Source organism: Zootoca vivipara, chromosome 1 (assembly GCF_965207765.1).
Source record: "Zootoca vivipara chromosome 1, rZooViv2.hap1.1, whole genome shotgun sequence".
Classification (NCBI taxonomy): domain Eukaryota; kingdom Metazoa; phylum Chordata; class Lepidosauria; order Squamata; family Lacertidae; genus Zootoca; species Zootoca vivipara.
In genome coordinates, this window is record NC_142582.1 from 51,728,239 (window position 1) to 51,747,886 (window position 19,648).

General features: G+C 41.4%; 1 protein-coding gene across 8 annotated transcripts in view; it reads right to left on the reverse strand.

The window, feature by feature from the left end:
* Positions 1 to 19,181, reverse strand: part of SPTB (spectrin beta, erythrocytic) — a 101,971-nt gene extending 82,790 nt beyond the window's left edge. For 5 of the 8 annotated variants that reach the window (XM_088663376.1, XM_088663342.1, XM_060277819.2 and 2 more), the window contains exons 1-2: positions 19,008 to 19,181; positions 15,961 to 16,029 (exon numbers count right to left, since the gene is read on the reverse strand). The gene's annotated coding sequence lies outside the window, so the exon portion shown is untranslated. Of the gene's footprint in view, positions 1 to 15,960; positions 16,030 to 18,513; positions 18,538 to 19,007 lie in introns of those variants that run through there. The other 3 variants (XM_088663349.1, XM_088663343.1, XM_088663365.1) reach the window with 3 other exon arrangements.
* Positions 19,182 to 19,648: the final 467 nt, after the last annotated feature.

The window sequence follows — 19,648 nt, forward strand, 5'->3', positions numbered from 1 at the left end:
TCAAAATAAAATGAAAACAGGGATTTTAAATGCAACATTATTATGACAACACTCATATTGTAATTTATTAGTTGCTTTCTTTAGGTATGAAGATTAAAATACCCAGTTTTTAATTTATGGAACAATACAACACTATAAGATAAACTGCAATTTATCTTACTTGTTGTTTTTCTAATTCTTTTTTTATTTGAACATGATTTTTAATATGAATGCTTTAAAAAAAATGCTATTGCATACTCTGTGTTGAGAATGTGAAACGCACACTGTAAATTAAAGGGTAGCTTATGGTAGTTAATGAAAAGTTGCATAAGCTGCTAGTTGAAAGATAGAAAAGGTCAGGGACTAATTTGAACAATTTTAATCCACTTGGTTCTTCATATGCATAAATGAATAGCTTTCAGAAGGATCTCACACATTTCTCTAAACTTAAATACAATATGAAACTTTCTCACGGTAGTAATGGACCTAAGCATGCAGAAACAGCTCAGTCTTGAAGCCAGAGAAATTCATCTCACCTGTGAAAATAGTGCATACAAAGAGAACAATAACCATACTCTGGTATTATGCATAACATATAGCCTAGGAATCTCATACGGCAAACTCACACAGCAATTCCAGTACCAAAGCCTGTCATTTCTCATTGTTTACAGAAGGAGGTGTAGATTTAGAACTCTGGCATCATGCAGTAACCTGACAATATGCTTTAATCTCCACTGCATCCTTTCATCCCAGAGCACTTTACTTGCTAATGCATGTTGCACAAAGGGACCGCTTCATCCAGCTATAAGTATGTCTTCATCTTTAAGAAGACAGCATTCTAACTGCAGAGGAATATTTTATTATAGATCAAAATAGGAAACTATTATTATTATTATTATTATTATTATTATTATTATTCATCCTGAGGTCCCCGGGCAGGCAAAAAAACCTGAAGACTTATTTCACATAATCAGTATACAACCATAACTCTCAAATTATGATGGGGAGGAAGATGCACCACCCTTGCACTGGTAGAATGAACACTGCATCAAATGTGTGCTCAGACATGGAGGAAAAGAGACAAACATAGAACATGGAAAATCTATCTAAAAATATAAAAATTACAGACATGTCCACATTGTCAGGTTGCTCACCAGGACAAGTTGGTTTGAGCATTTCTCAGTGACCCTTGCCAGACTGCACTGGCTGCCAATCAATTTCCAGGCTCAATTCAAAGTGCTAGTTCTGACCTATAAAGCCTTAAAGGGCTCAGGACCACAATACCTCAAGGACCAACTCTGCTCATATCAACCAACTCAAACCCTGTGATCATCATCTGAAGCACTTCTTCATCTGTCTCCTCCACTAGAGGTCTAGAGGCTAGCAACACAAGAAGGGGCCTTTTCTGTGTTGGCTCCCTGTTTGTGGAATGCTCTCCCCAGGGAGGCTTACCCAATGCCTTATTACATATCTTTAGGCACCAGGCAAATATGTTTTTCTATAACCAGGTCTTTTGGCTGATTAAACAATCTACGGCCTTTTAAATATGTATGTATGTATGCCAGGGGGAGGGTTATTGGTTCAATTTTGTTCCTTTTGTTATGTATTTTGGGTTCTCTTCAGATGATATATTCTCAGTGTGCAAGATACACAAAAGTCTAAGCAGCAGCCGAAAGTGCAGCCAAGTCCTCAGAAGACTGCTTGTTCAAATCTTCCACTAGCAGAACACATTAGCTGAATTCGACCCATTACCTTTCCCCTAAACCAAAATAAATCTTATACAGTAGTTTTGTACAAAGTGTCTTCTTTGCATAAAGAAGTGTCTTTGCATACAAAGTGTCCTTTCTTTTCATTCCCCCCCCAAAAAAAACCCTCCCCCATGCAGAGCTGAAGTGTACATGACATGGGGCCAGGCAGACCCTATAATCTGAGTTATGATATTCACATGTGGGCGCTATGTACGGATGGTGCCAATTGTGCTGTGACAGCCTGAGCTGGGCAGTCATTAACACAGGAGGGAAATTTGTGCCAGGTTTGGGGTTTCATATCAATGTGGCTCTGAACTGAATGGATATGCAATCTGGCGTGTGTGTTCCTTGACTGTCAGAGTCACTCACAACTCCACCACATTTTAGTCATTCCACAGGCCTCTTTCCACTGGGAAAACAGCTCCACTGTCCGGATACTCTACCTTTTCACTAGCTTACTTATCATGGCATCAGCCTATCTAGTGTTTGCCAGTGTAGTGAGGTTTCTGCAGCCGGCAGATATTCAGTATAAGATTGCTCACAAAGCCTCTGAGTCATTTTGTTAATTTTTATAAGTTCTAAATATGGATATGTTTTTACAAAATTTATTAATTGCAGCAAAATCATAATAGCAAAGCACTGAAAACCTGCTGCCCTATCTCCTGTTTCAGGGCAGCCAAGAAATTTATTTGATATAACAGAAGTACAAAACATTTTATGGCTCTTGTACATTTGCAACTAATTATTTCACAGATAAGAAGCAACCCATTCATAAAAGACTGGAACGCGAATTCAATTTAACATTCATATTTCTTTTAAAAGGGGGGGAACTAAGGGAGAACAGTGTTCTTATACCCATGTCCTGGGAAATAGGTATCTGCGCAAATAATTCCTCAAACTGTGACCCTTTTATGACATTCATAAAATCAGAGTGACAAGCAAGCTCCAGAATGGTGCCCTCCAGATGTTGTTGAACTACAACTCCCATAATCCCTGGCTGTAGCTCATGGGAGTTAGAGTCCAACAGCTTCTGGAGGGCATCATGCTGGCTCACTCTGCTCTAGTTCAATCCAACTGGGAATATTCCAAATAACCCCACCTGGATTCAGGAGTTAGTAGACTTTGGAATTGGCCACAATATATACTGTATTGGTTTTAAGTACTGTACTGAGAAACAGCTACCTTTTGCCCACAAATACAAACACTTTCATCTGGCTCCCTTTCCCTCATTCTCTGATGCAGAGTTCCTAAGTGTTTCTCATGCAGAATCTTCAGACAGCATGCAATTCCATAAATAGCAACCAGCTCTGACCCAGGCCTCCACAGCATGCAAGGGAGAGACTAAGTGGTTTGATAATACGGTACCAGCGCAAATATAAAACACCAATCTTGGCAAAGCACCAGAAAGTTAAAGCCCATAAAAGTGCCGATTTCTTGGACATTCTCAGAGTTAAAGCCTGCGAGACAGACTCTACAAAATAACAGGCAGTTTTCAAATGTATGTTAAAATTGGCATGTACAAATGAGCAATCAGAGGCTTTGCTCCTTTTGGGAAAGGTAGCAGTTTTGGCATGCAACGTTCTCTTTGACCTCTTCCCCACACACGCCTGGATACTATGTCTCTGCACCATCTCAAGGTTTCTATCACAGCTCCACTTTCTCTTTTGCCACTCTACCATCATGCTACACTGCTATCATTTGATTGCATCAATAATGCTTGATTCAAGCCCAGTCCTGTTATAAATGATGTATACAACCTCAGAGGTTTGCTTTTAGGCAGGAGCGGGAAGCAGAGAACTGCTGTAATATCCCCTTGCGGCCTTTAGAATCAACATCTAGAAGCATGTCCCTATCTAGTTTCTGAAATACTTCAGCTCATTATTTAGGTTAACTTTTGTCAGCAATTCTCTGAGGACTAACAGCAGGTTTGGCCTTGGGAACAATAAATGCATTTTGGCTCAATGACAGCTGGTTCTCTTTATTTTTGGAGGAGGGGACAAGGTTGGGCTGGCAGTTTCAGCTTGTGTCCTAGACTCTGAGAAAGCCTTAGCCAGCAAATTACCCCTGACAAAGAAGTTAATATTGCCACCTCAGCAAGATGTCCCTACCCCTTCACCTCCCTGAGAAATCTCTACATTCCATAATTCTAGAGGCAGAAAGCCTCAACAATAGATATGTGGCAGCACACAGGAAGGTAACAAGAAATCAAGACGAGTGGATGTGAAAGCTGCCTGGGATAAAGTGTTTGCTATGCTCCCTCTGTCTTATCATCATCTCTCACAAACACAGTAGAAAAAGGAAAGCAAACTGTCCATCTGATAGTGATAATACGAAGCAAGATTACAAAATTCAATAGTGCAACAGGCTCAGGGATGGCACCTCAATTACATGCCTATGTTTCCTCATCTTGCATATAATGAAGTAGGCCCTTGGATATCTGTTTTATAATGATATTTGTGAGGATGAGAGACAGTTTGGTACTGCAGGGTGGCAACTTCCACCTGCCATCATTCCACCCTCCTGCCCATTGGAGCTAGGGAGCTGCAGAGAGGAGTTTATAGCCTTTGGGGTCTTGGTATGAATAGGAAATTGCTAGGTACTAACTTTGGAGATAATACGGAATATTATATACTGATCTATTGGTGTGCTTTACGCTCAATTAATTTTATTTACCTGTGTTTTAAATGAATTGTTAACTGTTCAATTGTTAGTGTTATGCTGTAGCAATATTATAGTTTTAATTTTGCATGATTGTCCTTGTACTTATGCACCCTCTACCTTCCACTCTGGCTAGAACAGCTGCGGCAGAAGACCCACTGTGCTGTGCCCAGCCCACAGCCCCTCTTGGGATTCCTCTACCCAACTACGACTATTAGGATTGGAGCTGCAGTTATATTTGGATTAGCATTTTCAGATATGCTGCTATTTGTTTTGTGGCACATGTACCTCAAAAAATAAATTAAAAATACTTTGAATAATGATTCTGTGATGAAATACAATGTGGTCATAGTAAACCCTCGGGGATTTGTCTTGCTTTTGACTCCTGGACAGGAATATGAATGATGTCCATTCTTTTTCCTTCATGACAACTCAATTTTTCTGTGGGCGCAGTGGGTATTGTTATTGTTTCCTGAATTACATTAACATACTTGTTGTATCATTTCTCCAAATATTTAAACTGCTTTAACTTCAGCTTAATAATACAAGTTACAGGTATTATCAGGGTATCTGAAGAAGTGTGCATGCACACAAAAGCTTATACCAAAATAAAAACTTAGTTGGTCTTTAAGGTGCTACTGAAGGAATTTTTTATTTTAATAATACAATGTATGTTTCCTCACAGTTCAGTCAAAGCTAGCAGTAATGAGGCACCATAAACCTTCTCCCTGAACATACCACAGTCTGCCATATCTTATTATATGCATGGAAATTTAGTCTCAATAGACAAGTATGCTAAGATGCATATCCCAGTGCTTCCCTGTATGTTAAGAAATACCGTTTTAAAGCGAATCTAATGTGCCCTTGAATCTAATGCACACCTCAGTTTCAAAACCTTGAAACCAATAAAGTATTTGCAGGCAAATGTAAGTGTGGCATCAAATCTAATGTGCACCCTAATTTAGCCAAATTAGGTCATTTGGCCCAAAAAGTGTGCATTAGGTAAAAGGACCCCTGACCATTAGGTCCAGTCGCAGATGACTTTGGAGTTGCAGCACTCATCTTGCTTTATTGGCCAAGGGAACCGGCATACAGCTTCTGGGTCATGTGGCCAGCATGACTAAGCAGCTTCTGGCGAACCAGAGCAGTGCATGGAAACACCATTTACCTTCCCGCCGGAGCGGTACCTATTTATCTACTTGCACTTCATGCTAGGTTGGCAGGAGCAGGGACCAAGCAATGGGAGCTCACCCCGTCACAGGGATTCAAATTTGATTAAAGGTAAAGGTAAAGGGACCCCTGACCATTAGGTCCAGTTGTGACCGACTCTGGGGTTGCGCGCTCATCTCACATTATTGGCCGAGGGAGCCGGTGTATAGCTTCCAGGTCATGTGGCCAGCATGACAAAGCCGCTTCTGGCAAACCAGAGCAGCACATAGAAACACCGTTTACCTTCCCGCTGTAGCAGTTCCTATTTACCGTGTTTCTCATATTATAAGACATGTCTTATATTTATTTTTTTCCCTCAAAAAACACACTATGGCTTATTTTCAAGGGGTGTCTTATTTTTTTCCTCCTCCTCCTGCCGCGGCCCACATTGCTGCTGCGCCTATCACTATGTCTTATTTTTGGGGTATGGCTTATATTCCTTGAATGCTTAAAATCCTGCTATGGCTTATTTTATGGGTATGTCTTAAAATATGAGAAACAGGGTATCTACTTGCATTTTGACGTGCTTTTGAACTGCTAGGTTGGCAGGAGCTGGGACCAAGCAACGGGAGCTCACCCCATCACAGGTATTCGAACTGCCAACCTTCTCATCAGCAAGCCCTAGGCTCAGTGGTTTAACCACAGCGCCACCTGGGTCCCTTTTGAATTTGATTACATTTGAGTAAATATGGTAAATATTCATATATATCACAGATACCAACTTGAAGGTATCCTTACAATTAATAAATATGCCCCAAAACCAAGATACTAGTTTACCTTTTGATAATGCTTTCCAACTTAATAATTGCTTAAGATTCTTTTAGTATATTTGGGCTAGCAGTAAACAGCATGGCAACTGGCACAACCCTTGCAGGTGTCAGGCATGCCAATTTGATGTGTGCGAAGCTCACAAATCCTTTCATTGTTTAGAGTGCAGACCATGGACAAGAATCCATGCAAAAAAACAGACACACAGAGAAGTGTTGGTTTTACCATTTGGCATGACAACAATTCTAGTCCACACATTCTTGTCCTTGAGAAATGCCTTGTGTATAACAAACTTTCAGATACAAGACAGCTGTTTCTTTGAATAGCCAGCTACATATGAAGCGTCTATTGCTCTCCATGAAGGGCATTCTCTTCCCCACATTTTTACATTATCATATTATGTTTACAGGAGCTAGAGATAAGTAGACAGCATATCTGTAAATTCCCAGGCTTTTTATTTATTTAATAGATTTAAATAAATAAATAAGCAGGTGGAGTCAAAATCTATTTATTAAAAAAAACGATACAAGTGATTATCCCAATCTTGAGGTTCTTTAGAAATCATAACCTAAGAAAGTGGGTTAAAGTCTTTTAGGTTAAAAAAAATGAAGTCAACTTAAGTGATTATGCAAATCACAAAACTATTTCAAAATCATTTCCAAACAATAACCTGAGTAGAATGTCAAAATATGAGGACAGAGTAAAATAGAACAAAATCTGCAAGGCACAAGTTTTGTGTCTTTTCTTATATCACAACAGGCACCTGATTTTCTTAATGCAGTGTCAGGGTTCAACTCTGACCAGAGCTCATACCAAGGTCTCTTCAGCTGGGGAGCAGATCTCTACAATGCTGATGATCCTGAGGAGCCACTGAATCTGGACATCCCTGACTGGATGTCCACCCCACAACACTGCCTGGATTCCTACACAGCTCTCAGACTCGCCCACCATCTCCCCCAAGGTCCACAGGAACAGAGAAGATGGTGAGCTAGGCAGGAACTTCAGAAATGCTGCTGCCAAAGTGCCCATATACCGTAATTTTCTGAGACATTACATGGAAGCACCTGCATGGATCATGGCCTAAGAGCCTGGAAAGGGTGAGCCTCCAGCTCCTATAAAAATTTCAAGGCTGAACTACTTCATTGCTGCAAAAGCAGATCCAGTCTTCCAGATCCGGAGCAACAACACTTGGCTGGATCTCATTATTCAAACATATGTTTGTTGTTAACACTGAAATACAAAATGATTGATTTCATTATGAAAGCGTAAATCATTTGAGCTGTGCATGTTAAATTGCCCTAGGATGGCTAGTGATGGTAAAGAGCATTCATTCTTTTGTTTTCTTTACCACTTAGTGCAAATACTCCTTTGTTTTGCTTTAAAATGAATGAATGCTTGTATATTTTAAAATACATTTTATTGAGAGTTGGGATTCAATAGATTTCTGCCACCTTCTTAAGAATTGTCTTAGAAAATTGGTTCATGCTTTAAAAGATATTTGGGCCTATCTGAGCAGCTGATGAGTCCAAGGAGGCTTAAGCCAGAAAGGACTTTGGGTTCTTCATAGGCCCTAGCTTCCAGATGGAGGTCATATATTGCAATTTTTGCTTGTGTGCATTTTAAGATTTGAAACCTTTCCAACCCAATGGGTCATTAGAAGAACTTGTAACTAAGAACTTTCACCAGTGTTTGATTATTTCCTCTTCCCTCACAATCCATTTTCACTTTGTACCATTTTAGGCTCTACACCTAAGGGTATAAACAGCCTTGTTTATAGTGATCTGGAAGCTGCCCTGGGAATCAGTTTTGGATGGAGAGTGGGATTTTTTATTAAAAAATAAATATTTTTAAAGACAAATCTTTAAATAACTAATTGGGCTCAAGAGCTACAAAATGACTAAACAGGATCTCAACCACACTAACTGATTGCCATTGTGTGCTGGTACAGCCTGTTTGTACCACTAGCAAGAGTAGCTCTCACAACGAAAGAAAAATGGGGTTTGGAAGATTGGTTCATACATGTGTCACACTTTTTCTATTCCATGAAAGCAGTTTATGGACCTGCTTCCCCAAAGAGATATTAAAAGTTTTGGTCTTTCTTTCTGAGAGGGAAAACCTGGCTAAATGTAAGTGTGCCACTTCTAATACATTTGAACTCAAAAGGTCTGAAAAACATTTATTTTATACTTTTTTAAAAAAGCAACTTCAGACAGCCTCAGATGGAAGATGCAACCTGTATACAATGACTTTATTTTATGGGGATTAGTATATGGAATCATTAAAAAGAAAATTGAATTCTAAGCACCTTTTGTGCTCACTGTGGCTAAGACTATTCAGTTCAGCTGTAAAGTGCAACCCTTTTTCCGATCTTTACTACAGTCTTATAATTGTCCAATGATGTTATGTAGCTCTTGCCTCTGCACTTTCCTTGCACAAATGGAAGAGAATAACTAGTATGCCTGAAATCCTACACACACTTATCTGGAAGAAAATCCCATAGAGTTTCTGAATAGTATAGGATTTGCACTGTATACCTGCTTACCTGGGAGTATGGCCTGCTTCACTGAATGGCGCTTATTTCTGCATAGGATTGCACTGTGCATTATTGTCATTCACAGCAATTTATACCTTCTGGGATCATGCTGGGCATGAAAGCTCATTGTAGCAGAGTTTCTGTGTGCATGTGTAACAGAATTCCATAGCACCACAGGCTATACTACAGGCACTTGCACCCCAAGGGGCACATTTGACTCCCATCTGGCATTAAAAGTTTTATTGAGCAAAATTAAGCTGGGAATTAATTAAGACTATGTCAAGACTTTCTTGTCCTGCAGAGCTTGTGTCTTTAAATTTGACAGGCGCTGGTCTAGAAGTGTTGTCATGCTGTTTGGTGCTGCCATCCCTCCCTCTTTGCATTAGTGTATAGTTTCATACCAAAGCCACATGCTACATTTACTACATCAATATAAATGCACTATTAGACCAACATCTCCTCTGGAGTACAGGGCTCCCTCTCTTTTCAGCCAAAAGGAAGTGCAGAAAAGTGAATAGAGTATTATTCTCATCTCTGCTCAGCTATCAAGCTCCCTAGGTGGCCTTGGGCAAGTCTCTTTCAACCAAAATCAGCGGGCAGTTTAAAGTTTTAAAAATGCCATCCAGAGTTCCTTGGAGGAAGGAAAGGTTATAAATGAAACAAACAAATTAATTAACAGACACATAGCTTGGTCAGACAGGGCAAGCAGGAACATAGGTAAAGCAATTAATCCATGGTGAAGGGTTGGATGAAACAAAGGTAGTCTCAAAACTCCTCTGAACTACTAAGCTCTCCCCTGTCCTATTAAAAATCAGTTAATTTTTCCTGACTATATTAACTCATCCATCATGGCAGTGACACTGCCCTACTGCAAAGTAAAGCCAAGGGGAGCAGTAATTTAGCAAACAATCCCTCTTGAGCTGCAGGAGTAGTGAGCAAAGGAAGCATTGGGCTAAGACCTGTTAATACACAAAACAGTTTCTCAGGAGCAAACAAACTGCAAAGCGGATATTGTAATTCTAACCTACATTCAGTACATTCCAAAAAGGCACACAGACTGGAGTGTCCTGTGTCAATTAATCTGCAACAGCATGGAACAAACACAAATGCTCCGCATACATCTTACACTAAAAATAGATAGTTACATAAAACAAAACAGCATCTCTCACACACATACACAAAATGCCTTGAAAATTTCCCCTTACACATACAACCGTCTCAGAAATTTCAGTGCTGCCATCTCTCATAATTTATATTACATGTCCAAATCTCTTTAGGAGAGGCTAGTAGAATTCCATTCCTGGAATCAAGTGTGCCTGCCTTCTTTTAATTTAGGGTCCACATGCATCAAGGTCAACAGATTCCATAGCACAGAATGATACGAACAACTGGTGAGACCTAGGCCGGTGTCAGTATGCTCAAAAACTCCACCCCGATGTCTCACTATGATTTTTAAAATCAGTCAAACACACCTCCTAGGTTTACCACCCGTATACTAAGCTAGAATTGCAAGAGCACATCAAGAGGTATTTTGGGTGGCTGCTCTTCAACTTCATCTGAAAAAGAAAATCCAAGTCTGGTTCTTTCAAGAATAGTGTTTTTCTTTCGTTCTTAGTATCAGCTCATTTCAGATAGTCAAGGGTTAGACTAATCAGCGAAAGTAGCTAGTTGATTTAATTGGATGGTTTTATAAACCTATTTTTACTTTTATATGTTGCTACCTGCAGTGAACCTTTGGCATGAGGTGAGCTACAATTCAATAGAAGGATTTTTATTATTTAAAAGTCCCTAACTTCACAGCATGTGGTATCGTACTTGCTTTGACGCAATGTAATTTCACCTCCCATAAATGATTCAGGATGAATACTCAACATACATAATAATGTATCTCAATTCTGTAAAGGAATTTAACTTCTATGTTCAAAATAAATTATGCAAACTAATATGACTCATACAACTTTTAACTTGCAACTCTGCTGCAGGATTTAATTTGAAACTGATTATTAAAAAAATTGATCCTGGATTTGTCTTTTCAAGAAACATATACTTTGGGTCCAAAGAACCATGATCAGAAGGAGAAAATATTGATAGTGGTGTTCTGAAAACTCTTGAACAAGTGCTAGCAGACTCCTCACGGTGTAGTGCCACAATGTATTGAGGGTTGTGTTACAGTATGAGCAACATGGTGAAGAATACAGGATGTAAACTCTACAGTGAGCCGTAACAAGGTCTGAAGAAAGAGCTTGTGCAACGTCACACAGACTTCTGATCTCATGCCATGTTCTTCATTAAGGCTGGAAATAGTGCTTCTGATTTCAGAAGAGAACTTTAAATTCATGTTCATGTGTGGTATCAGAACAGATAGGTGATGCTGATAGAAATGTGGCTTTAAAAAAATCGCTCTATAAGAGGAACCCATGAAGAGAACAGAAGCTCCAGATTGTGAACCCTTTGGGGATATTGCTAAGTAATGCCCAAAAGAATCCTTAACCAGAAGAGCTGCATTTAAAAAGAATAAATTTTGATTCCCGTGAATCCAAAACCTGTTTCAAGATAGAAAATGCTACACCAAATTCACCTTATGAGGAATGACTTAAGATTAAGAACTCAAGGTTTACCTTTCCATTTGTCTCTTTATTGGGCTAGACATAACAGTTAAGAGAATCATGTGTGCGCACATATGCACAAACAAAAACCTGCAAAACGACATAGTTGTGTTGCAGCAAATCATCAATAAGATCCACAAAGATGATTAATTAAGGAAGGGTAGCATCAGGGAATTTACAACACCAGAGGTAATTCTTCAAATGATTTTACAGTGGACAAGCAATTTAATGCAAGTTTCCAGTGCTGTGGTATAGTCAAAGAGACTAATGTGGTCTCTGGTTGTATTAACATCGAGTAATGAGAACATAAAACAATTTACCCCTGTTAATTGTTTACACCAGTGGCAAGATTCCATCTAGAATATTGCACAAAGTTCTGCGTTCCACATTTAAAAGAAACTGGAGAGATTACAGAAGATGCGCTAAAATAGTTAAGTCTGACAACAGCAAATGAAAAAAACTTTATTTTGCCTGTCCAACGCAAAACCACTTTTCTCTCTCATAAATATAGTAAATTGGATTAATCTATGACCCATCAAACCACACATTGACACAGGTCAATATCTATGTATGCCATCCCACCAGATGTTTTTGCAGCCTGTCTGGGGATGTAGAAGAGGAGTGTTGCCAAACATTTGGCAGGACACAATTCAAGGCTGGTGGGCTGTGTTTGACCTTATGGAACACAAGTTATGCTGGGCTCCATTAGGAAGCTCAGCCCGTTGATGAGATTAATGTGTATTTTCTGTACTCAAGTTCTACCAAGGGAAGTGATATCTAGTGCTTACAGATTAGAAATCTTACATGAGGCTCATGAAAGCTAGCAGTTAAAATATGTATATTATGATACATGAAGGTTCTGTGGCTGCAGTTTCCCTCAAAACCCCCCCCCCCCATTTCTTAAAAAGTAGTCACAGGGTGTGGGGCAATTTGGATTTGGGATGTGGTAGGGGGGAAGTGAACTATTTAAACCTGTATTTATTCTAACCTCTTCCCAAGAATGCTATTGACTATAAAGAGGGAAACATATGAACACTGTGTACTTGTTAAGGCTTCCTCTTTGCACCCAACAGCACTTTCAGAGGGAAATTTGGATTGGGGCTGCAGCACACACACACAAACTGAAGTCCTAATCTTGCCATTGGTCACTCTCCCCTCCATTTTCCTCAAGTAAGGCCAGCACGTATATTGCTAGCTCCTGAATCCACCAACCTCTTGAAAACCATGGTCTGGCAATAAATTTGGAAAAGCTCAGGACAGATTTCCACCAAGATAGCCATCTATGCCTGCTCCAATGTCTAGCAACACACGTGCCCCCCCAAAGGTGTCACACTAGGTACCTTCCAAATATCACATGGGTGCTGATTAATCAAAAGGAGCAATGCATGAGGCATCCCTTTCAGATCGGGGTACATTTGATCCCCCACTGACCCCTGGAAAACCTGCAACTGACTTTCCTTACAGCTTTACTCTTGAGAAGATGAAAACACCTTGTTGTGAGTAATTCACATAGAAGCAGACAGGCTTGAGTCACCCAGCTCCATTTGTTTTCATTCTGTTTTGTTCAATTGTCTTCTTACCTTCTCTTGTTTATTCTTAATAAAAAGTCTAATATAATTTGACTGCTGGGGTTTAAAGTGTGTTTTTGCCAAACACGATGATTCTGGTAATTTCCCACATGTAGGGAAGAAGAGTGGGTTTCATGGGAAGGCAGTTGGAGGTGGATGCTAACAGAGGGAACTGGCTCGGAAATACAGGGTGTTTGTCTCAGGACAGCAGGCAGGCACCAATACTTCTTTGAGCACCCCAGGTTTCCCTCCCATGTGGAGCTGTAAGTCTGAAACAGCAGTGGGAGCAGCAACTATTGGGATATTAAGAGACAACCGGCCAACCCTTTAGGGCTGTTATGCAGCAGTTGCGCAAGGAAGGTTGCCAGCAGTTCTTCCTAGCCTTCTCCCCTTTTGTTACAACCACAAAAACACAGCTCAATATCAGAGGGAACACTTTGCACACAGATGGTCCCATGTTAAATCTCCAGGTAAGGTTTGGAGTGTCTGAAACCTTGGGCAGCCGCTGCCAGTCAGTGTAGACCAGGCATGTCAAACCTGCGGCCCTCCAGATGTTTTGGACTACAATTCCCATCTTCCCCAACCACTGGTCCTGCTAGCTAGGGATCATGGGAGTTGTAGGCCAAAACATCTGGAGGGCCGCAGGTTTGACATGCCTGGTGTAGACAGTAATGAGCTATATGGAGTGACAGTCTGACTTGGCATAAGGCACTTCCTATGTTCTGATGGGATACCCCAAGTTTGTTGTAGAAAAATTTTATTGCTCTGATAATAACTCAAGAGTTTGGCCCATGCTGGAAAGGGCTCCCCTGCTTTTAAGATTATTATTATTTTACATGCCCCTGAATGCCAAAACAGCTCTACAATGGACAGAGTGCATCAGGTGTGGATTCTCCAGTAAGAAAAAGCACACAGCACTTAAAGGAATGGATGTGTTGGCTAGCATCAGATTGGGCAACTTTGAAAACCAAATACTGTACAACAGTGAGCCAATAATGAAGGGCTTCTAGCTTTATCACACTAAATATGTTGGGTTGAGTTCAGACCACTTTTTGATTTACCTTAGTGTAACCTCAGCCTTATCTTTTTTTTTCTATTCCAAATACTTGTATCAACTCACTAAGAATTCAAAATTTCAAACAATACAGCTTCACAATCCTTTTGTACTGTACAATTCTTCTTTGAAAGCAGAAGAAAAGGTAACATTATTTGCCCAGCCATTTCACAGTTTCAGTAAAAGTTCACACTGTAGCATCTGTGAAGGAGTTCCAGCTTAGACAGGAGGCTCCAGCACATGGATCAGTATGGAAACATAAGGTTTTGGGGCCAGTCTCCTGAACCCTAAGATCAGGAGACAAAAGAAAACAACCTGAGCAGACCAAGCGATATCCAGATACAACTCTTCAACCAGAGTTTGCATATTCTACAACTCTAATTTCAGTATAAACCATATTGGCTAGAACCTGTGTTTGGTCTGAAAATGTATTTCCTCCTGATTTTCCCCCTGCGTTAACAACATTTCACAAGTTGATGCATTCCATATGAAAAGAACACCCACTTGCAAGAACGTCCAGCTGGGGAAACAGTGACATAGTCTGTCAAATTCAGGTTCAGTTCCTTCAATGCTTTTCAGGGCTAGCCTGGGAATCAAACTGCATAGTAACTTCTAATTATTTAATCTAGATTGTCCACTAATTTATGAAAAACAGTATTCAGAATATTTCCGTAAAATAATGTATTTATGGAGTACTATTATAGCAACAAATGTGATCTCCCCACCGCTACCAGCACCAATAACATACAAATTTAAGACATAACAAAATCAAAGGAAAGCCATAAGCATATGCTTTCATGTCCCGGTTCAGGAAATATTCGCCAAGGTTACATAAAACAGAACAGACACAAATCGCATCTACTTGTATGAAACATACTATTATATTAGCATGCCAGTTATCTCCAACTTTGGGGAAATAGTTCCTTGATAGATGGTTGCATGGCAGCTCAAAGCTAAAGTATGAGACTAGACTACAAACAGGCCTTAAAAGAGTTTCAACATGTTCAGTACAAAATAAAAAATTAGAAAGCAAGCCAACTCCTCCCCTCAAAAAGCCGATACGAGTTGGTATCTAACCAATATGGTTTTAGACTGATATGGTAGTAAACTACAGTACAGTATATGCATTGTACTAAGCTTCTTAAAGGAAGGGGAGGAGCCTCAACTCAATGGGAAGGACACATGCTTTGCCTGCAGATGATCTCCAGGTACAATCCCTGACATCTTCTGTTAAGAAACCTCAGGTGGCAGAGTCTGCCTGAAGCCCTGGAGAGCCACTGCAGCCTATGCTGAACCAGATGGACAAATAGTCTGCCCTGATATAAAGCAGCTCCCTATCTTATTTGAGAATGTGATGCTGCTGACCAACCCTAACCTACATACCTGAGTACTTTCTTATTTAAGGATACTTTATATGGAACATTTTCTCCTGAGTAGAGGATAAGTCACATACGAAATGGACCTTAGTCCCATCTCAATCTTCTAATACCAATAACTCCCTCCGGTCACAACAGCCACCAGTCAGGGAAAGAATGCCACAGAATTTGTCAAAATTGCTCCACTTCCCAGTTACAGCAGCACCACTGGAAGAAGCAAGGCTGTGTGATTGCTCAACTCCTGATGTGCCTGCCGTTTGCAAGGGGCCATGGATAGTGTCAGCACAGCACCACGTCTGGCACAGGGCAGTTGTGGGTCAGTCCTTTAGATTATACACAAACAGTGGTGGCACAAATGGAAAAGCAGAAGATAAGGATGAAAAATCCCAGGCTAATTTTGAGGTAGCTTATTGAGGCAGTGCCAAAAGACAGATGGGATCACAGGCAGATTTGATGCTTACTGTGGAGGGAGCACAAGATGGGCTGGCGAAGGAGGTTGATCTGGGCACTGCGAATGGCTTGTAGAGAGACTGCAGATACAACACAATGAAGAACAAAGCATAAGAACTAAGAATAGGATGTTTTTAGGCACATTATACACAATTGGTTGGTGAAAGAGAGAGAGAGAGAGAAAAATAAGCTAATAATAGCACAGCCCACAACGGTTAACAGATATTTAAGCTAAGAAAAGCAAGGGTATTTTTTGTAAGTCCCATATCTTTTGTCTCTATATTTCTACCCGTTCTCTATATTTCTGACACATCAGAGAAGATGCACAATTTGCAGAGATAGCAAGGAGTCAAATCGGTTTTTTAAACGTATTACCAAACAATAACAGTTGTCTTCTCCACAGACAGATAGTGTAGAAGATTATACATAAATCAGGCACTGAATGTCACACAAACCTTTTTCTTTATCAATATAGCAACAGCCTTGCTACTGGACCTTTCCTCCCTCAACAGAAGAAACATGTTTTTGGAGACTGGGAGAGAAACACTTACATTGCCCTTTTCAGTATAGATATTTGACTAAGTCCCAGACCAAAGATTTATTTTATAAGTTTTATGATAACAATAATTTATGACTCTGACCACCGATAATGAAAAGGTATGCAATGTGTGTGGGGGTGTGGGTGTGTGTTGGAAAAGGATACCTATATAATGCAGCCATAAAACTGAGTTAATGCTAACAGGCAGGCAGGCAGGCAGAAAGACTTCGTTCATCCCTGCTTTTACAGATTATTTTGTATGTTGTTATGAATTGTACACACACACACACACCACAAAAATAACAAGCAGAAGCTCAATTAATACAATGCATTAAATGGTGTATGCCTAAACTATTCTCCCTAATCACATTTACATGGGAACAAGTTGTCCTCCTCAATGTCACTGATGATTTCCCCTATGACATCACAGTCCAAGGCTGCAATCCTAAACTTGTTCTCTGGAATTACTTTGAAGTAAACATGCATAGTGAAATCCCTGAAACATCCACAAAGTGTATCACACAATTCTCTCATATTCAAGGTTTCTGCATACATTATTTATAACCACAGATATACTATTTTTATATCAATAGTTATTAATATATATTTTTCTAATTACCTTTACTTAAGAGAAAGAAGGAAGGCAATCCTAGGGTGGAAGATGACTATATTAAGAAATAGGAATTGCAATACCATTTGCAGACTGAGAACTGCTTGGCATCTAAACTGATACAGCCTTATAGTATAGTCACACCAATAAATATGAGCAAACAAAAGTTGCAGCCCAAGGTTCCCCTGCAGGCCAAGCAAGTAAAATACTGTGCTCTTCGCCCATTATTTGTCAGTTTCAAGCCTCTGCTGTTCTGAACACTGAAGGTGCCAAACCGAAGCCTAAAGCCGTTCGGAACAAACAAGCCCACATCTATATACAGATAGGTAGGTACAGCAACCACATTAACCAACATAAACAATGCAGATCACAATATGACGTTTAAGGCTTCAGCCTCATGCATCATTATGCATCTCTTTATTTATTTCTCTCATAGTATTTATATACCACTTGATGGGGGGTTTTCTACGAAGCAGTGACATAACAAAGTGCATTTTAAAAAAAATCTAGAAAAATGGTAAAAACTTTAAAATCAGATTTGGTTCATGACATCTTTGCTATGCCCTTGTGACAGAATGTATGAGTTATGGAATGATTTCTGTAGAATGTGGAGGGAGATAATTTGCAACTTCAGTTTGCTTACACATGCTTATTGTGAGGACAAACAAATTCCAAGGCTAAAAAAATCCAGCACATGAAATGCTAGCTCCTATTTAGGTAAGAAGTTCAATGGAGAGTCCTGCCCTGTGCAAAAAAAACCACAGGCTAATCGTTACTGGTTTTATGTAACATCAGCACAGAAGGCTCTGTCCTTACCTTGTCTTTACTCCTGTAAACACAAACACACTTTATCTAAAATTGAATGACGGAAGAAAGCCATATTTACAACATAAAAAAATGTCTTGCCTGCACCCAACAAATGATACAAATCTACTACAAAACCCATGCGACTCACACAACTCCTCTATGGATCTCCCCAAAACAAATAAGAGATGCTCCAATGCTGAATTCCACTAACTGAGTATTACAAATGTGTGAGACTATATAATATTGCATCACCTAGTGCTCCTTTCCAGGTTTGGGACATACATCTATACAGAGTGAAGCACGAGCAAAGCCATAAATCACATGTCTAAAGAGGTTCCAGGGAGCAAGTGTGCAAGAGGCAAATCCGGGAAGGGGGGGGGCTCTTATTCTGCTGTACGCAGCAAAAGCAACAAAGTCTTGTAGCACAAGACATTTATTGTCTTGAAGGCACTACAAGACACCTTGCAGGGGGGGGGGGGACGGTAGGAGCACAGTTGAATTCAAGCAGGCATGTTGTCTCCCAAGTCCTGAATCAATCACACATCGACGGCCGTAACATAACAGTGTGTGGGAGGAGACATGGTTAGGTGTCTGGCAAAGGTTACCCACCACAAAGGCTCCCTTTCGAGATTCCACTTCCAGGTGCGCTGCTGGGAATGGGACAGTTCCAAAATCTTGTAAGAGGCAGATTCACACGCTCACGCAAACTCCTAACTTTGCCTTCTCCTCAGCCCCATCGCTCCCGCGCCTTTCCCGTCAGCAACCTTGGCTCAGATCTAGTGGGCAGCCGAGAATCTTAACTTCTCTTCTCAGTGGGCCAACGCCAACCCCCTGGCTGTCAGCCTCGGAGAAGGTGGGGGGCGGCGGCAATAAGGAACTGCAAACCTTCCCCTCTCCTTAATTTCCCCCTCGGTGTTCCTCACCGCCACAACATCCGTTCGCTCGTATAAAAATCCCACCTGCTTGGGGTGGCAGATGCCTGCGACATCGCGACCTCCCCCTCCCCACCTTCTCCTCCAGCAGCCCGACCCACCACCTGCCCGACTCCATCCCTCGCCGTGCGCTCCAGGTGCCAAGCGGCGTCTCTCCTTGGTCAGACTCACCTGCTTAGGGCACCAGCAGCACAGAGCGCGGGGCGGCGGCGAGACCGAGACCCGCGGGGGCCCGGGTGGTCCTGGGAGCGCTAAGCGGAGCCGCCCTGCCAGCCGGCGATATAAATAACATTATCTGGGCCAGCAGGGACATTCCTGCCCAGGGACAGCTCTGCTGCCCGGCCCAGATAGCCCTGCTCCCTCCGGGGGAGGGAACAGAGGGAAGGGGGGGGAGGCAGGCAGGCGGAAAGGCGGGCGGGCGGGGGAGGAGGCGCCTGCCCTGCAATGCAGCACAGCGGCCCCCCCAGGCCAGCGCCAGCAGCGGCACCTGGCGATACCCAGCACAGCAGCCGCCGCCGCTGGTACCTGCCTCTTGCTGCTGTTGCCCAGAGAGGCTGAGAGGGAGTCCCTCTCCGTTCCTCCCCCCCACCCGAAAAAAAACACACCACCCTCACCCGCTCCCCTAAGCCGGGCGGCGCCCGGTGCAAGGCGAGAGTGCGTGAGGTCGCTTTCTCCTCAGGCACAACAAGCCCTTGCACGAGGCGCTCCAGGGAGAAGGAGTAGGGAAAGCGCCGCGCGCGCTCCAGACCGCAAGAGCCACAATCAAAGGCAGAAAGGGGGGGGGGCACAAGTGGGAAAAGGCGCCAGAATCT